A 16,669-nucleotide genomic window follows, 5' to 3' on the forward strand; every position below is an offset into this window, starting at 1 on the left:
CCGGTGAACGTGCTTCGACGACCAATCCACCTGTCATGAAATATGCTATTCAATACCGCTTCAACCGCACGCGAGCTGTGTGCCGGACATCCATCATGTTGGGAGTACATCGCCATTCTGTCATGCGGTGAAACATCTTGTAGTAACATCGGTAGAACATTCCATAGGAAATCAGCATAGATTGCACCATTTAGATTGCCATCGATAAAATGGGGGCCAATTATCCTTCCTCCCATAATGCCGCACCATACATTAACCCGCCAAGGTCGCTGATGTTCCACTTGTCGCAGCCATCGTGGATCTTCCGTTGCCGAATAGTGCATATTACGCCGGTTTACGTTACCGCTTTTGGTGAATGACGCTTCGTCGCTAAATAGAACGCGTGCAAAAAATCTGTCATCGTCCCTTAATTTCTGGTTCAAGTGGTTCAAATGGCTCTGAGCACTATGGGACTTAACATTTGTGCTCATCAGTCCCCTAGAACTTAGAACTACTTAAACCTAACTAACCTAAGGACATCACACACAACCATGCGCGAGGCAGGATTCGAACCTGCGACCGTAGCGGTCACGCGGCTACAGACTGAAGCACCTAGAACCGCACGGCCACACCGGCCGGACCGTAATTTCTCTTGTGCCCAGTGGCAGAACTGTACACGACGTTCAAAGTCGTCGCCATGCAATTCCTGGTGCATAGAAATATGGTACGGGTGCAATCGATGTTGATGTAGCATTCTCAACACCGACGTTTTTGAGATTCCCGATTCTCGCGCAACTTGTCTGCCACTGACGTGCGGATTAGCCGCGACAGCAGCTAAAACACCTACTTGGGCATCATCATTTGTTGCAGGTCGTGGCTGACGTTTCACATGTGGCTGAACACTTTCTGTTTCCTTAAATAACGTAACTATCCGGCGAACGGTCCGGACACTTGGATGATGTCGTCCAGGATACCGAGCAGCATACATAGCATACAATAGCCATACATCAACACGATATCGACCTTTTCCGCAATTGGTAAACGGTCTATTTTAACACGGGTAATGTATCACGAAGCAAATACCGTCCGCACTGCGGAGTGTTACGTGATACGACGTACTTATGCCTTTGTGACTATTACAGCGCCATCTATCACAAAGCGAAAAAAGTGGTCCAACTAAAACATTCATATTTCTTTACGTACTACACGAATGTGTGATAAAAATGGGGGTTCCTATTTAAAAAAAAACGCAGTTGATATCCGTTTGACCTATGGCAGCACCATCTAGTGGGCCAACCATAGCGCCCTCTGGTTTCCCCCTTCAAGCTAGACGAGTTTCGTTCTTTGTAGTTTTTTCGTTTGATCTTTATTTCGTGAGATGTTTGGCCGAGTCACTATCAATGGACCATCCTGTATAGCCTCCACTGCTAGTGCTGCCACCTGCCGTGTGTGATTGGTTATTTCACGTTGACGTCAAACATAGGCGGTGGTCACACTTATGTGGCTGGACCGTTTATATGATAGGGCATGACGTTTCATGGAGCCGTTTTCGATGGGCACTGTTCTATGACAGGTGAAAAAAAAAGGAGAAAGGGCAAAAGGGCGAGGAAGGACGTTGTAGGACGGGGGACAAGAAGAAGAAAGGAATGGATTGGAGTTCACTAAAATGGAAGGTGTCAGATGTGTATGAAAGGGAATCTTCTTGTTTTCAGTTGCAGGATGGAGCCACTCCCGTTATGCCAACGGATCGAAAAGGTAGAGAGTTGGTGTATTTTGCGTTTGTTGTTTTGGAGATACCGTGATCGACAATGAAACTATGAAAAAGTAATCGCGTTATCCTTGTAAGGAATGCGACGTTTGATCGTGTATTTTCCAATTTTGAATTGTATCCTGCATGCAAGATTTATTGAAACGTGTATCTGCTACTTTATAGTAAAATGGTGTCGAATTCGGTTAGCGAGCAAACAGGCCAAGCAACGATGTGGATTATGCAGAAAATAGGGCAATTTTGGCGTAGGGAAAGTTGTTGGGTGGGAGATCGGGGAGGGGGGGGGGGGGGGGCGTGAGGTAGACGTGAGATGTCGAAGTTTGCCCTGGGAGCCAGTTGTGCTGCACGGAAATAGTGACGATTTTGTGCATTTAGGGCAGCTAAGGAAAACAAATGGGTGGACAGCAAAAGAAATAAACGGAAGAGAAAAAAATGCATTTGAGTATTTTGATAAACAAGACAGTGTTTCCAAAACTAAGCTTCCAATGCGTCTGAGAAAAAAAAGGAGAAAGGGCAAAAGGGCGAGGAAGGACGTTGTAGGACGGGGGACAAGAAGAAGAAAGGAATGGATTGGAGTTCACTAAAATGGAAGGTGTCAGATGTGTATGAAAGGGAATCTTCTTGTTTTCAGTTGCAGGATGGAGCCACTCCCGTTATGCCAACGGATCGAAAAGGTAGAGAGTTGGTGTATTTTGCGTTTGTTGTTTTGGAGATACCGTGATCGACAATGAAACTATGAAAAAGTAATCGCGTTATCCTTGCAAGGAATGCGACGTTTGATCGTGTATTTTCCAATTTTGAATTGTATCCTGCATGCAAGATTTATTGAAACGTGTATCTGCTACTTTATAGTAAAATGGTGTCGAATTCGGTTAGCGAGCAAACAGGCCAAGCAACGATGTGGATTAAGCAGAAAATAGGGCAATTTTGGCGTAGGGAAAGTTGTTGGGTGGGAGATCGGGGAGGGGGGGGGGGGGGCGTGAGGTAGAGGTGAGATGTCGAAGTTTGCCCTGGGAGCCAGTTGTGCTGCACGGAAATAGTGACGATTTTGTGCATTTAGGGCAGCTAAGGAAAACAAATGGGTGGACAGCAAAAGAAATAAACGGAAGAGAAAAAAATGCATTTGAGTATTTTGATAAACAAGACAGTGTTTCCAAAACTAAGCTTCCAATGCGTCTGAGATGGAAAGCCTTGATTTACAGTAATATGATATGTACTTTTAATCTAAAAACCAATCAAACATTGGGGTTTGCTCAGCGGTGCTTGTTGGTAATTACCAGGATAGTTGGAAAAAAGAAAAACGGATAGACTGGACGATGTATTTATGGTTGCACTAAAAATTAAGTTTGTGTGAAGGACACATAGATCGTGAATGGAAGGTGAGTGGACTAATGGAGTTGTCTGCTTGATACCAAGAGATAAGAAACGATTGAGGTGACGACAGAAGTGAAATGGTTAGACGAAAATAAAAATTTGCGAGAGTAACTTAAATGATAGGGCTGCAGAGAAGTGTTTAAGAGGCAGTGGATGTCAAATGCCTGATAGTGACGTGACTGATGACGGATTTAGGTAGGCTTCACGCGGTGTCCCGGCAAACGGTGACGCACAGAATGTGGGCGACAGCAACTTTGCAAAACCAGCTGCTGCAGGCAGCGCTAGCGTGCGGAAGCGAGTCATCAGCTGGCCAATGTCCATGAACCTGGCGCCCAGAGCAGGTAGCACCAGATTTACGTCACAGACCGCCCCCCCCCCCCCCCCCCCCCCCACGGCCATCACTCCAGCGACCTTGGCGCACGTAATGCCGACAACGGGCTCATCTCGCAGCGCTCGCAAGACAAACCCGTGATCCATACTTTTGATGATTCTGGTCAAAGCTCGCGGCTACAAGTGAGAGACCTACCTGCTTCATTAATCGCAACATACGGCGTTGGCAACAGCAGAAATCGTGACGGGACGCAAAGTCGTGATCGTGACGTTTAATTCGTCAGCCATGTTAGTTACACGAATTCGGTCATCTGCGGGATATATGGCAATAACGTGGAACATTTCAATTTACAGGTTATTAACTTAATTTATGCTTAAATACGACTACATGCTTAGCACGAAAGTTCACATAACAGATGAGTTTCCGTAACAGAAAAGAATATTTAGTTGGTAACAGAAGCAATTATATTGTATTAAACTGCGCTAGGTTACAAGTTTATAAATGTACTTCTTTTGCAGGAACTAAAGTTGTCCAGAAGGAACTCATTTTAGCCTCCTTGAAAAATTTAGCTTTGCGGTCAATCAGGCAATTAATATCATTTGAAAGAATTTTGGTTGGAGTGTTATTGGCCTTCTTTCTGAGCTAAAGTCAGTTTCAGTGAAAAATAACAAAGTAGATTTTTTCTCTTTCGGCATTAATTTCTTGCTGTGAAAACTGCCAAGCTGCACTGTGGGTCGGAGTCCGCAATAAAAGTGCATACCATAACCAACGTGAGAAAGCACTACGGTTTTCAAACCAGCCTTCTGATGTAGGACAGCTTTAGTCAGAAGAAATTATTCCTTCTGAATTTCCCACTCCTACCGAGAAGATGGAGGTTTACAATAAACTGCCCTTCCCGTCCATCATAAGGATGCGCTTACATCACGCAAACTTCCATTTCGTGAAAAGTTCTCGCCGCAGCGAAAAACGCCTACATTTTAATGACTGCCACCCCAACACGCTTATCATATCTCCCCTATTTCGCGATAATACAAAACGAGCTGTCCTTCCTTGATTGACTTTAACTGGATGGTCAGTACTGCTGTCTACTATGCGGAGGACCGAGGTTCGATTCCCGGTACTGCCAGGAACTTTCCCTTGGTGAGGGGACTGGAAGGGCGTGCACTCAGCTCCGTGAGGCCATCTGAGGAGCTGCTCGACCGGTTAGTAGCGGTTCCACCTCAACAAATCCGACAACGACCGGGAGAGTGGTGTGCTAGCCACATGCCCTAGGGCCAAACGCACAACTTTACCATTCCCAGGTATTCTCTTACAGCCCATATTCTGTCTAGACTACAAAATTATTTAAGCACTCATACAATCTTACGCGTTTCAGCTGCCTCCATTATCCTAACCTGTAATTAAAAAATAAAATGAGATTACAATGAGGCGCAGGTACCTATTCTCAGTACACTTTCATGTACTGATGGTACAGTACATGACGTGATACATTGTACCTACTGTATGCATTCAGGTACGTATATCACATGACAGTGTGATTAGGTACTTACTCCTCACACACTTTTTTTTGTAATTTCACAGTCTCATACCGGTGACAGCCAAAACGAGTAAAAGAATAGAATCACAGCAGGGACCACACAACTGTATATCAAAATTTAAGGGAACAAAAGAGGAAATTAAGTTTGCATACCATTAAAAAGCTTGTTGATGTCAGGTTGAATTCTTGACAGTTGCATCCTGAAAACATGTTCCATACTTACTATGTGACCTTTAATTATCTCTCGTATAAAGTACCATGCAGTAACACATACTAATGAGGCTGTAAACGATCCGTGAGTACATGGGCCTGCTCCCTATATGTGACCCATGTAGATCACTCATAGTATCATCCGTGTGTGCTACTGCAGCCATTATGGATGCTTCATAATGAAAATTAGTCCAAACTGAAGTTTCAAACGATAAAATTTGTTGAAGGCTATAAGCGGAAACAATCATGTTCAAGATCGTGGTTTGGAGATAGGTCCTCTGATACGTTGGTCGTTGTCTTGCAGTCGTTTGTGAACGATTCCATCCCCGTGACAAGGCGCACAACTTAACATCGCACTGTTTCCAAGGAAAGAAAAAGTCGGACGATGCGGTTGCACAAGATTTGAAAGGTAACGTCCATTGTGGCGGAAAGCACTCGTTAGTGTCCCGCCTTTGCGTGAGACTACAAGAGCTCTAGTAACGGACAAGTGATGGAAAGTACCTTATGCTTAAAGCAATCACTTATTACTAGTGTCAGATTTCTTTAATTGGTCTTTTTTTGTACGAGTACCCGGCAGACGATGGACTAAGACGAAACGAATTATTCCGAAACGCTGTCAAATAACTTTATTGTGTCTATCTCCTAGATGTGACGGTCACTAGCGACATAGTAATACAGTCGAACCTGGATACATGAAAACTGTCTACGAAACGATTGAAACATCGTTTACAAATCACGGGCAGATCAGTTACCACTGTATGCACTACTGGACTACTGGTCAGTTGATAATCCACGCTGTTAAAGGCGCTGCAGTCTGGAGCCGCAATACCGCTACAGTCGCAGGTTCGAATCCTGCCTCGGGCATGGATGTTTGTGATGTCCTTAGGTTAGTTAGGTTTAACTAGTTCTAAGTTCTAGGGGACTAATGACCTCAGCAGTTGAGTCCCATAGTGCTCAGAGCCATTTGAACCATTTAATAATCCACGCTGGCTGAAAGAAGTAGGCAGACAATGACCTTGGTCTGCCACTGCGTTATCGGGTTTTTCAAGAATTGCATCATTGGTCCCTGATTTGCTAATGGGACCCAGAAGTATGTTTATTTCCTAAGAGATATGCTACCCCTTTGACCACACCACTCTTGATTACACCACTAAAACTTCATGCAAGCATTTCTAGTATCACTAACACTGCATTTACTGCTTACACTCAGGTGACAGAAGTAATGGGATAGCGATACGCACACATACAGACGGCGGTAGTATCGCACACACAAGGTATAAAGGGGCACTGCACTGGGGGAGCTGTCATTTGTTCAAATGGCTCGAGCACTATGGGACTTAACATCTGACGTCATCAGTCCCCTAGAACTTAGAACTACTCAAACCTAACTAACCTAAGGACATCACACACATCCATGCCCGAGGCAGGATTCGAACCTGCGACCGTAGCAGTCGCGCGGTTCCAGACTGAAGCGCCTACAACCGCTCGTCCACACCGGCCGGCTGTCATTTGTACTTGTTCAAATGGCTCTGAGCACTATGAGACTTAACATCTATGGTCATCAGTCCCCTAGAACTTAGAACTACTTAAACCTAACTAACCTAAGGACAGCACACAACACCCAGTCATCACGAGGCAGAGAAAATCCCTGACCCCGCCGGGAATCGAACCCGGGAACCCGGGCTGTCATTTGTACTCAGGTGATTCATGTGAAAAGGTTTCCGACGTGATTATGGCCGCACGGTGGGAATTAACACACAGTGTCAAGAGGGTGCTAAAAATACCAAATTTCAGTCATTACCTCTCATCACGGACAACGCAGTGGCTGACGGCCTTCACTTAACTATCGAGAGCAGAGGCGTTTGCGTAGAGTTGTCAGTGCTAACAGACAAGCAACACTGCACGATTGACAGCAAAAATCAATGTGGGACATAAGACGAACGTATCCGTTAGGCCGGCCGCGGTGGTCTCGCGGTTCTAGGCGCTCAGTCCGGAACCGCGCGACTGCTACGGTCGCAGGTTCGAATCCTGCCTCGGGCATGGATGTGTGTGATGTCCTTAGGTTAGTTAGGTTTAAGTAGTTCTAAGTTCTAGGGGACTGATGACCATAGCTGTTAAGTCCCATAGTGCTCAGAGCCATTTGAACCATTTTTGTATCCGTTAGGACAGTGCTGCGAAGTTTGGTGCTAATGAGCTTTGGCAACAGACTACCGACGCGAGTGCCTTTGCTAACAGCACGACATCGCCTGCGGCGCCTCTCCTGGGTTCGTGACCATATCGGTTGGACCCTACACGAGTGGAAAACAGTAGCGTGATCAGATGAGTCCCGATTTCAGTTGGTACGAGCTGATGGTAGGGTTCGAGTGGCGCAGACACCAACAACTCATGGACTCCAGTTGTCAGTAAGGCACAGTGCAAGCTGGTGGGGGACCGATGACCAAGTAGTTTGGCCCCTTCAACCCCCCCCCCCCCCCCTATTCAAGGAAGCTAGTGGTGACTCCATAATAGTGTGGGCTGTGTTTGCATGGAGTGGACTGCGTCCTCTAGTCCAACTAAACCTATCATTGACTGACATTTCAGCCATTCAGGGACTTCTGTGTTCCCAAACAGTAATGTCATGTCACTGGGCCACTATTGCTTGTAACAGGTTTGAAGAACATTCTCACCGGACGTGCATCTCATCGAACATTTATGGGACATAATCGAGAGGTCAGTTCACCCGCCAGGGTAGCCGAGCGCGCTAACGCGCTGCTTCCTGGACTCGGGTCAGGCGCGCCGGCCCCGGATCGAAACCGCCCGGCGGATTAACGACGAGGACCGGTGTTCCGGCCAGCCTGGATGTGGTATTTAGGCGGTTTTCCACATCCCCATAGGTAAATACCGGGCTGATCCCCACGTTCCGCCTCAGTTACACGCGTCGCAGACATTTGAAACACGTTCGCACTATTTCACGATTTACACTAGATGCAGACAGGTGGGGTACGGGGTGGCGGCAGGAAGGGCATCCGGCCATCCCTCAAACTAACCTTACAAATCCGTTCTAACCACGCCGACCCTGCGGTCGCTGCGGGACTCTGCCGTAATCGAAAGAAGAAAGAAATAGAAGAAAGGATCGAGAGGTCAGTTCGTGCATAAAATCCTGCATCGACAAACTTTCGCAATTACGGGCGGATGGAGAAGTAACATGGCTCAGTATTTCTGCAGGGGACTTCCAACGACTTGTTGACTAAGCCACGTCGAGTTGCTGCACTACGCCGGGCAAGAGGAGGTCCGACACGTTATTAGTAGGTATCCCTTGACATTTGTCACTGCAGTGTAATGTTCCAAGCGAAGAAGCTATGTACTTATGTACTTATGTTCAAAAAATGGTTCAAATGGCTCTGAGCACTATGGGACTTAACTTCTGAGGTCATCAGTCACCTAGAACTTAGGACTACTTAAACCTAACTAACCTACGGACATCACACACAACTATGCCCGAGGTAGGATTCGAACTTGCGACCGTAGCGGTCGCGCGGTTCTAAACTGTAGCGCCTAAAACCGCTCGGTCACACCGGCCGGCATTAAGGTTCATCCGGGCTATTTGTTATAAAGGACAGCAGCACTTCGTTGAGATTTTAAGTTTGACATTTTTTATTTCGACGATTTCTCATCACACGTAAGGAGGAAGAGATTAGTGCTTAACGTCCCGTCGATAGCGAGGTCATTAGAGACGGAACACAAGCTCGGATTAGGTAAGGGTGGAGAAGGAAAGCCGCCGTGCCCTTTCGAAGGAACCATCCCGGCATTTGCCTTAAGCAATTTAGGCTGGCTCTGAGCACTATGGGACTCAACTTCTGAGGTCATTAGTCCCCTAGAACTTAGAACTAGTTAAACCTAACTAACCTAAGGACATCACAAACATCCATGCCCGAGGCAGGATTCGAACCTGCGACCGTAGCGGTCTTGCGGTTCCAGACTGCAGCGCCTTTAACCGCACGGCCACTTCGGCCGGCAGCAATTTAGGGAAATCATGGAAAACCTAAATCTGAAAGGCCGGACGCGGGTTTGATCCGTCGTCCTCCCGAATGCGAGTCCAGAGTGCTAATCACTGCTGCCACCTTGCTCGGTCTCATCACACGTTTTATTACACGAAGATTTGTGCACAAAATCACAACATACAGCTTTTGTTTACAGGAGGGACATTTGCGCAACACTTTTTCAAAACAAAAGACATTCTACATCCACAGTACTAGTTCTTACAGATCGCAGCCTGACTGATCCACACTGAGAGTTAACAAGAAGTGTGGTGAGCGCTTTGCCGCGCATTTCGATTTGTACACAAAACAATTTTTTTTCCAGAATGTTCTAGAAATTTCAGTGCATCAAATTAGTAAATTATGCAATTTCCCCTTTTTGGAACAGCGCCAAATTTAAGTGAAATTATATTTTTTATAATTGCAAATTCTCAGAAATATAGTTAAAAAAAGGAATTTATATAGTTACGAAAACAAATTCAATAATTTTAAAAATATAAGTGAAATTATATTTTTTATAATTGCAAATTCTCAGAAATATAGTTAAAAAAAGGAATTTATATAGTTACGAAAACAAATTCAATAATTTTAAAAATATACCACAACACAAGGTTTGGTTGCATTTATTTTTCACGTCAAGTTGTTAAGTGTGTTTTTGAAATATAATGAAGATTCTAAGTTTGATGGACAACAAACTTCTGTTGATCATTGCGTAAATTATATTTGGAATATAATCATGGTTATGTGGTATTAGTTATGAATGACATAGAAAAATAAAAACCAGACTACATTTTGCATAGGTGCATACTCATTTCGAATCAAGGTCACTGTAAAGTGAAATCTGCTAAGATAACTAGTTTTCGTACCACAACATTATCACACAGAAATAAAATATTATGTTATTTACAAATTTGTGAAAATGTCGTAAATGTACCATGGTTTGCGTAATTAGGTGAAAAACAGGGGTCTCATACTTCGCAACCGAAAACCAGAACAAACATTACCGAAAAGAAGGCGCGCTGTCGGCCGGTGTGGCCGAGCGGTTCTAGGCGCTTCAGTCTGGAACCGCGCGATCGCTACGGTCGCAAGTTCGAATCCCGCAAGTACCAATATGTAGCATCAACGACAACGAAAATTTGATTAGGGGCTGGAAAGGTGCTCAGATAGCCTTATTGTTAGACCAGATGGAAGTAAATCAGTGGAACAAAGATTTGTCAACCATCTGAAGCAACATACACAACCCAGTACTACGTCGCCTGTGTGAGGCGTTTGGTCTGAACTACGGGGAATCATAAATGGAAATACAATTATGACCTGACCCTCTCTGCGAAAAATGTGAAACGAGCGATTCTCTATTGCATACGTCTGTCGGCAAAGATCAGGTTTGAGCTTGGAAGTGGACACTTAAGAAACTGACAACGTATTATTTTCTTACTGGTGCACTTACCCAAAATTCATCATACTTGGATGATGGGGCACTTGACATATTATAATTGAGATTGGAATATGTATACAAAGCGGGATTCTACTTTTGTGGTAATATTATCTATCAAATAAATCAGCAATCGCTGTCTCAAAGAGAACTTCGCATTAGAGGAATATTTCTGAGCTTTAGGAAAAGTTGGATGTCAGTATAACAACTACCAAGGATATGTCAAGCACGCTGACGAGAGAGATTTTTCTTTCCTTGTCAGTATATTTTTTTCATAATTTTTAGTTTGGTAATATTACAAAGTGTACAAAGAATCAAAAGAAGGCATTCTTTTTGGCAGTAAAGCGCAACAGATAAGGAGAAAGATTAAAAAAAAACGAAGAAAAAGTTAATCCGAATTGGCACAAATTTTCATTTGTCTCCACATACTCATTATAAAATCATTATAAAATCTAGCGGAAACAGCAGAAAAGGTCGGACTGAAGATTGCATATAAGAAGACCAAGACATTGAACGCTGAGCCTGACTGGAAGGTAGATGGCCACGTGGTTGAGAAAATCAAGTTTTCGTCATTTGGGGGAGAAGATAACTGGTGGCATACAGAGCAACAGTGGCGCAGTAGACAGGGCACAGCTTTTGCAGAAGCTTCGGTATGCGGTGAAAACAACATATAGCAAGAAAAATCTGTCACGGAATGCCTATTTGCGACATTACACGGCAACTATAAGAAATGCTGCTCTGTATGCGTAAGAAACGATCACACTCCGCAAGAGAGTTTGTAAACAGTTGGAGAAGGAGGAGCGGAAAATTTTGAGACACATGAGGCACCAAAAAACATGTGGATATCTGGATACACAGAACACGACAGGAACTGTATGAAAATATTGAACCCATATCGAGAGAGATACGAAGAGGAGGTTGCATTTTGTTGGGCACAACACGAGGATGGACGTGAAGGGTCGACTAAGGAGATATGGAACGCAACATGCCATACGGGAAACAACTGGGTGAAGGAAGTCAGAGATGACCGGAAGGCTGTAGGAATAAAAGAAAGGAATCTGCAGGCAGAAGTACAGACAGGGAGAAGTATAAAGGTTTGGTGGATGGTCACAGGTGGCCGGACCCCAAAATCAAAGTTGTCTTAACGGAAGAAGAAAGAAACAAAAGAAGTGAGAGAATGAACAAGTATTGGGAAGCAAGAAGACATGCAAAACAAGCCACATGTGATCCTGAAGGGTCCCAACGAAGAAGAAAGAAATTCATTATAAAAAATACATGAGAGGGAATGGAAATAAAGTAAATGTTTGATCGTCAAGTAAGATCCTACACATCCATAACTGCCTCAAACACAGTGTGGATGAGATAGTCTTGAGAACGACATACTAATTTTTTGGGATGCGATTCACATTACCTCAATTTCATTTATTTTTCTGATCTATTTTCGGTCGTAAACTGTTTGCGTTGCCTACTTTGCTACTGAGCTCATGGGAGTGTGCTCTACAGAAAAGATACGAGCAACGTGTCTTGTATTCGTAACTGCAACATCGAGTAGCGTGAAGCACTGAATTTCATCAAGCAGCTGAATTTTCCTGCAATTTAGATGACGCACTAATACTATTTAGAGAGGAACGTCAAGTATGTTTTCAGGCTGCCATGATTAAATTGTATGATACGTTTTAAAACATTTACCGCTCTCTAAATTGATGATATAATACTAAAACATATTATTATTTCTAGTCCTTACCGGTTTCGAACTATTTTTCGTCGTCACATGGCTATATTACAGTATTCGAAACGGAATGAAAATCAAGATATGTTCTAAGAGAACGAATGTTTTAACTTGAGTTTATCCTCGATTTTCACTTCCATTTCGAATTCTTCTCAACCGTGGAAAGCATGGAAAGTAAATTTTGAATTCCGTAAACATACACTCCTGGAAATGGAAAAAAGAACACATTGACACCGGTGTGTCAGACCCACCATACTAGCTCCGGAGACTGCGAGAGGGCTGTACAAGCAATGATCACACGCACGGCACAGCGGACACACCAGGAACCGCGGTGTTGGCCGTCGAATGGCGCTGGCTGCGCAGCATTTGTGCACCGCCGCCGTCAGTGTCAGCCAGTTTGCCGTGGCATACGGAGCTCCATCACAGTCTTTAACACTGGTAGCATGCCGCGACAGCGTGGATGTGTACCGTATGTGCAGTTGACGGACTTTGAGCGAGGGTGTATAGTGGGCATGTGGGAGGCCGGGTGGACGTACCGCCGAATTGCTCAACACGTGGGGCGTGAGGTCTCCACAGTACATCGATGTTGTCGCCAGTGGTCGGCGGAAGGTGGACGTCCCCGTCGACCTGGGACGGGACTGCAGCGACGCACAGATGCACGCCAAGACCGTAGGATCCTACGCAGTGCCGTAGGGGACCGCAACGCCACTTCCCAGCAAATTAGGGACTCTGTTGCTCCTGGGGTATCGGCGAGGACCATTCGCAACCGTCTCCATGAAGCTGGGCTACGGTCCCGCACACCGTTAGGCTGTCTTCCGCTCACGCCCCAACATCGTGCAGCCCGCCTCCAGTGGTGTCGCGACAGGCGTGAATGGAGGGACGAATGGAGACGTGTCGTCGTCAGCGATGAGAGTCGCTTCTGCCTTGGTGCCAATGATGGTCGTATGCGTGTTTGGCGCCGTGCAGGTGAGCGCCACAGTCAGGACTGCATACGACCGAGGCACACAGGGCCAACACCCGGCATCGTGGTGTGGGGAGTGATCTCCTACACTGGCCGTACACCACTGGTGATCGTCGAGGGGACACTGAATAGTGCACGGTACATCCAAACCGTCATCGAACCCATCGTTCTACCATTCCTAGACCGGCAAGGGAACTTGCTGTTCCAACAGGACAATGCACGTCCGCATGTATCCCGTGCCACCCAACGTGCTCTAGAAGGTGTAAGTCAACTACCCTGGCCAGCAAGATCTCCGCATCTGTCCCCCATTGAGCATGTTTGGGACTGGATGAAGCGTCGTCTCACGCGGTCTGCATGTCCAGCACGAACGCTGGTCCAACTGAGGCGCCAGGTGGAAATGGCATGGCAAGCCGTTCCACAGGACTACATCCAGCATCTCTACGATCGTCTCCATGGGAGAATAGCAGCCTGCATTGCTGCGAAAGGTGGTTATTCACTGTACTAGTGCCGACATTGTGCATGCTCTGTTGCCTGTGTCTATGTGCCTGTGGTTCTGTCAGTGTGATCATGTGATGTATCTGACCCCAGGAATGTGTCAACAAAGTTTCCCCTTCCTGGGACAATGAATTCACGGTGTTCTTATTTCAATTTCCAGGAGTGTATAAGTGTAAACAGTGTTATATCAGTAATAGAGCCACTTGGAAGGAGCTATAATAATCTGAGTGTAAAGCTCTGTCAATGACTCTTGTTGGCCGGATTGGACTCTGACCTTGAACCAATTTGGCACTCCGAGAGCTGGTCAATTGCAGCCGTGAACTGCCTTTATTTAACATTCTGTAGCATCCCATAGCAGCGGGCATAAATCAGATAAAGACGTTTATGTGAAAACACATGGTTTCTGGCGCAATAATAGTTCACTAATCTCTCATTACCGCTGCTACGTTCACTAATTTCTCGTTACTACTGCTGCTAAGCCCACTAATCTCTCGTTACTACTGCTACTGGTAAGTGTAAGGAGCAGTTATGCGTAAGGCCGAAGAAGAGAGAGAGCGCCTGAGATCTGCATATGGTAGGTTTTGTTTCTAATATTTTCTGTCGCACGCGAGGCCTTTTCAGACTTCTTCAGCACCATTTTATTTTCTACACGGTTTAGCAAGACAGGCAGTGCAAAAGTGAGACATTAAGGTTGCATTCGGAGGAGCGATGTTCAAAGATCGGCCCAACTGCTGTAACACAAATGTTCTGAGAATTGCTATGTCTCTTTATGGCCTTTTATTTCCCCTATTCTTACAAAATCTGACTAATACAGCGTCCCAGACCTTGCTGCCGCAATAACAGTTACATATAACACAAACGGAATCATCTACATTATTTCTGTACATCTTTTTGAAGCTTTGCGGTATGTACCAATACAATCCGTCTATTGTCTCTCTAGAAACGTTACTGGTTAATGTAACAATATATAGGAGATTGCTAACGCACATTAATGAGCGTGTACTCCACCTGAATGTGGCTACTATTCCTGTTAGAGGAACACATACATGTACATCACCATGGGAAATGAGTCACTGACGCACAATTATGATGACCTGACTGAACGCCAGCGTCCTGAAACCTTTCTCCTATGGCTCATAGAGATGACGTGCAGCACTGTTAAGGATAATTTAAGTAACGTCTGAACATAACAGATGGAACTTATGTTCAGTCTGAAAACCGACTGTGACACGACTAAGTGGAATGTTCGGTATTCGCCTCGAGTGATTTAGGATAACTACGTAAAATGGCTGCACGGAGATGAATCGACTCTTGTGTCTTAATCGAAGCGCTGGGTCAGAGTCGGTCCCAACAGGCTATTCGAAAGGAGCACGTGATGCACTGTATCTCCTGCCTTTCTTTCAGTCAGTACGCGCGCGTCCGCAGCTCGTGGTCTCGCGGTAGCGTTCTCGCTTCCCGAGCACGGGGTCCCGGGTTCGATTCCCGGCGGGGTCAGGGATTTTCTCTGCCTCGTGATGACTCGGTGTTGTGTGTTGTTAGTTAGGTTTAAGTAGTTCTAAGTTCTAGGGGACTGATGACCATAGCTGTTAAGTCCCATAGTGCTCAGAGCCATTTGAACAATTTTTTTTTTAGTACGCGCGCTCAGCACTACACAGCACAAGCACTCATCAGTCATCTGCACGATACAGATACTCATTGGACATAATATGCTCTAAAAACGAGTTCTTATAGTACGAGACGTATTCGGAAAGTTCACTCGGTCATTAAAGAAATACACTGACAGGCCGAAACAGTTGCTTAATAGCCCGTTGATACCTTTGGAACAATCCTACGTGGCACGAATTGGACAACTCGTTGGTACGTTTCCAGAGGTATTCGATCAGATGTCTACGCGCATTGCACGCACTTCTCCTAAATTAGCGGTTGGTGATTTCTGAGTACGGAACTGGGCCCAAAAGCGATGCACATGTGTTTCATCGGCCGGCGGCTGTGGCCGAGCGGTTCTAGGCGCTTCAGTCCGGAACCGCGCTGCTGCTACGGTCGCAGGTTCGAATCCTGCCTCGGGCATGGATGTGTGTGATGTCCTTAGGTTCGTTAGGTTTAAGTAGTTCTAAGTCTAGGGGACTGATGACCTCAGATGTTAAGTCCCATAGTGCTTAGAGCCATTTGAACCATTTGTGTTTCATCGGATTCAGATCAGGTAGATTGGGTGGCCAAAACAAAACCGTGCGTTCGCTATCATACACCTGAAACCACTGTAGCCCGATTCTGGTATTGTGACACGGACAATTAGACTGCTGGAGGACGATATCGCTGTTTGGGAAGACATCAAGCATTAAGGGATGCAGTTGGTCCGCAATAATGTTCATGTAGTCCACAGATGCCATAGTGACTATGATTACTGCCACAGTTCCATGCAAACTGAGGCGAATGTCAGTCACAGCATAATATTGCCAGCAGAATGCGTCCGTGGTGTGGTGCTTGTTTCGAACAGCCGTTTGCCTGGATGATGGCGTATCTGGACACAACCTTCGACTTTGTGTAACAAGAAACGTGGTTCTTCCGTCCAGACGACCCATTTACACTGATCAGCGGTTCAATCTCGATGTTCCTGCGTCCATTGCAGTGGTAACTGACGATGTTGTGGCAACACGCTGAGGAGCTCATGTTCGTAAGTGTGCTCTGAATGTTGTGCTTCGAAACACTTGGGAGTGCACCGGCCTTGTACTGAGTTGTGAGATTTGCCACAGATCGCCGCCAGTCCTGTTTTACAGAGCGACAGAGCGGGGAAACCTCCGACTTTCACGTTTTGTGATGAGGCGTGAACATTAAAAACC

At 45.6% G+C, this 16,669-nt stretch overlaps 1 protein-coding gene across 1 annotated transcript in view; it reads right to left on the bottom strand.

Moving 5' to 3' along the window:
• Positions 1–16,669, bottom strand: part of LOC126248348 (patched domain-containing protein 3-like) — a 700,291-nt gene that overhangs the window by 481,439 nt on the left and 202,183 nt on the right. The gene's annotated exons all lie outside the window — the stretch shown is intronic.

This window comes from Schistocerca nitens, chromosome 3, assembly GCF_023898315.1.
Source record: "Schistocerca nitens isolate TAMUIC-IGC-003100 chromosome 3, iqSchNite1.1, whole genome shotgun sequence".
Lineage (NCBI taxonomy): Eukaryota > Metazoa > Arthropoda > Insecta > Orthoptera > Acrididae > Schistocerca > Schistocerca nitens.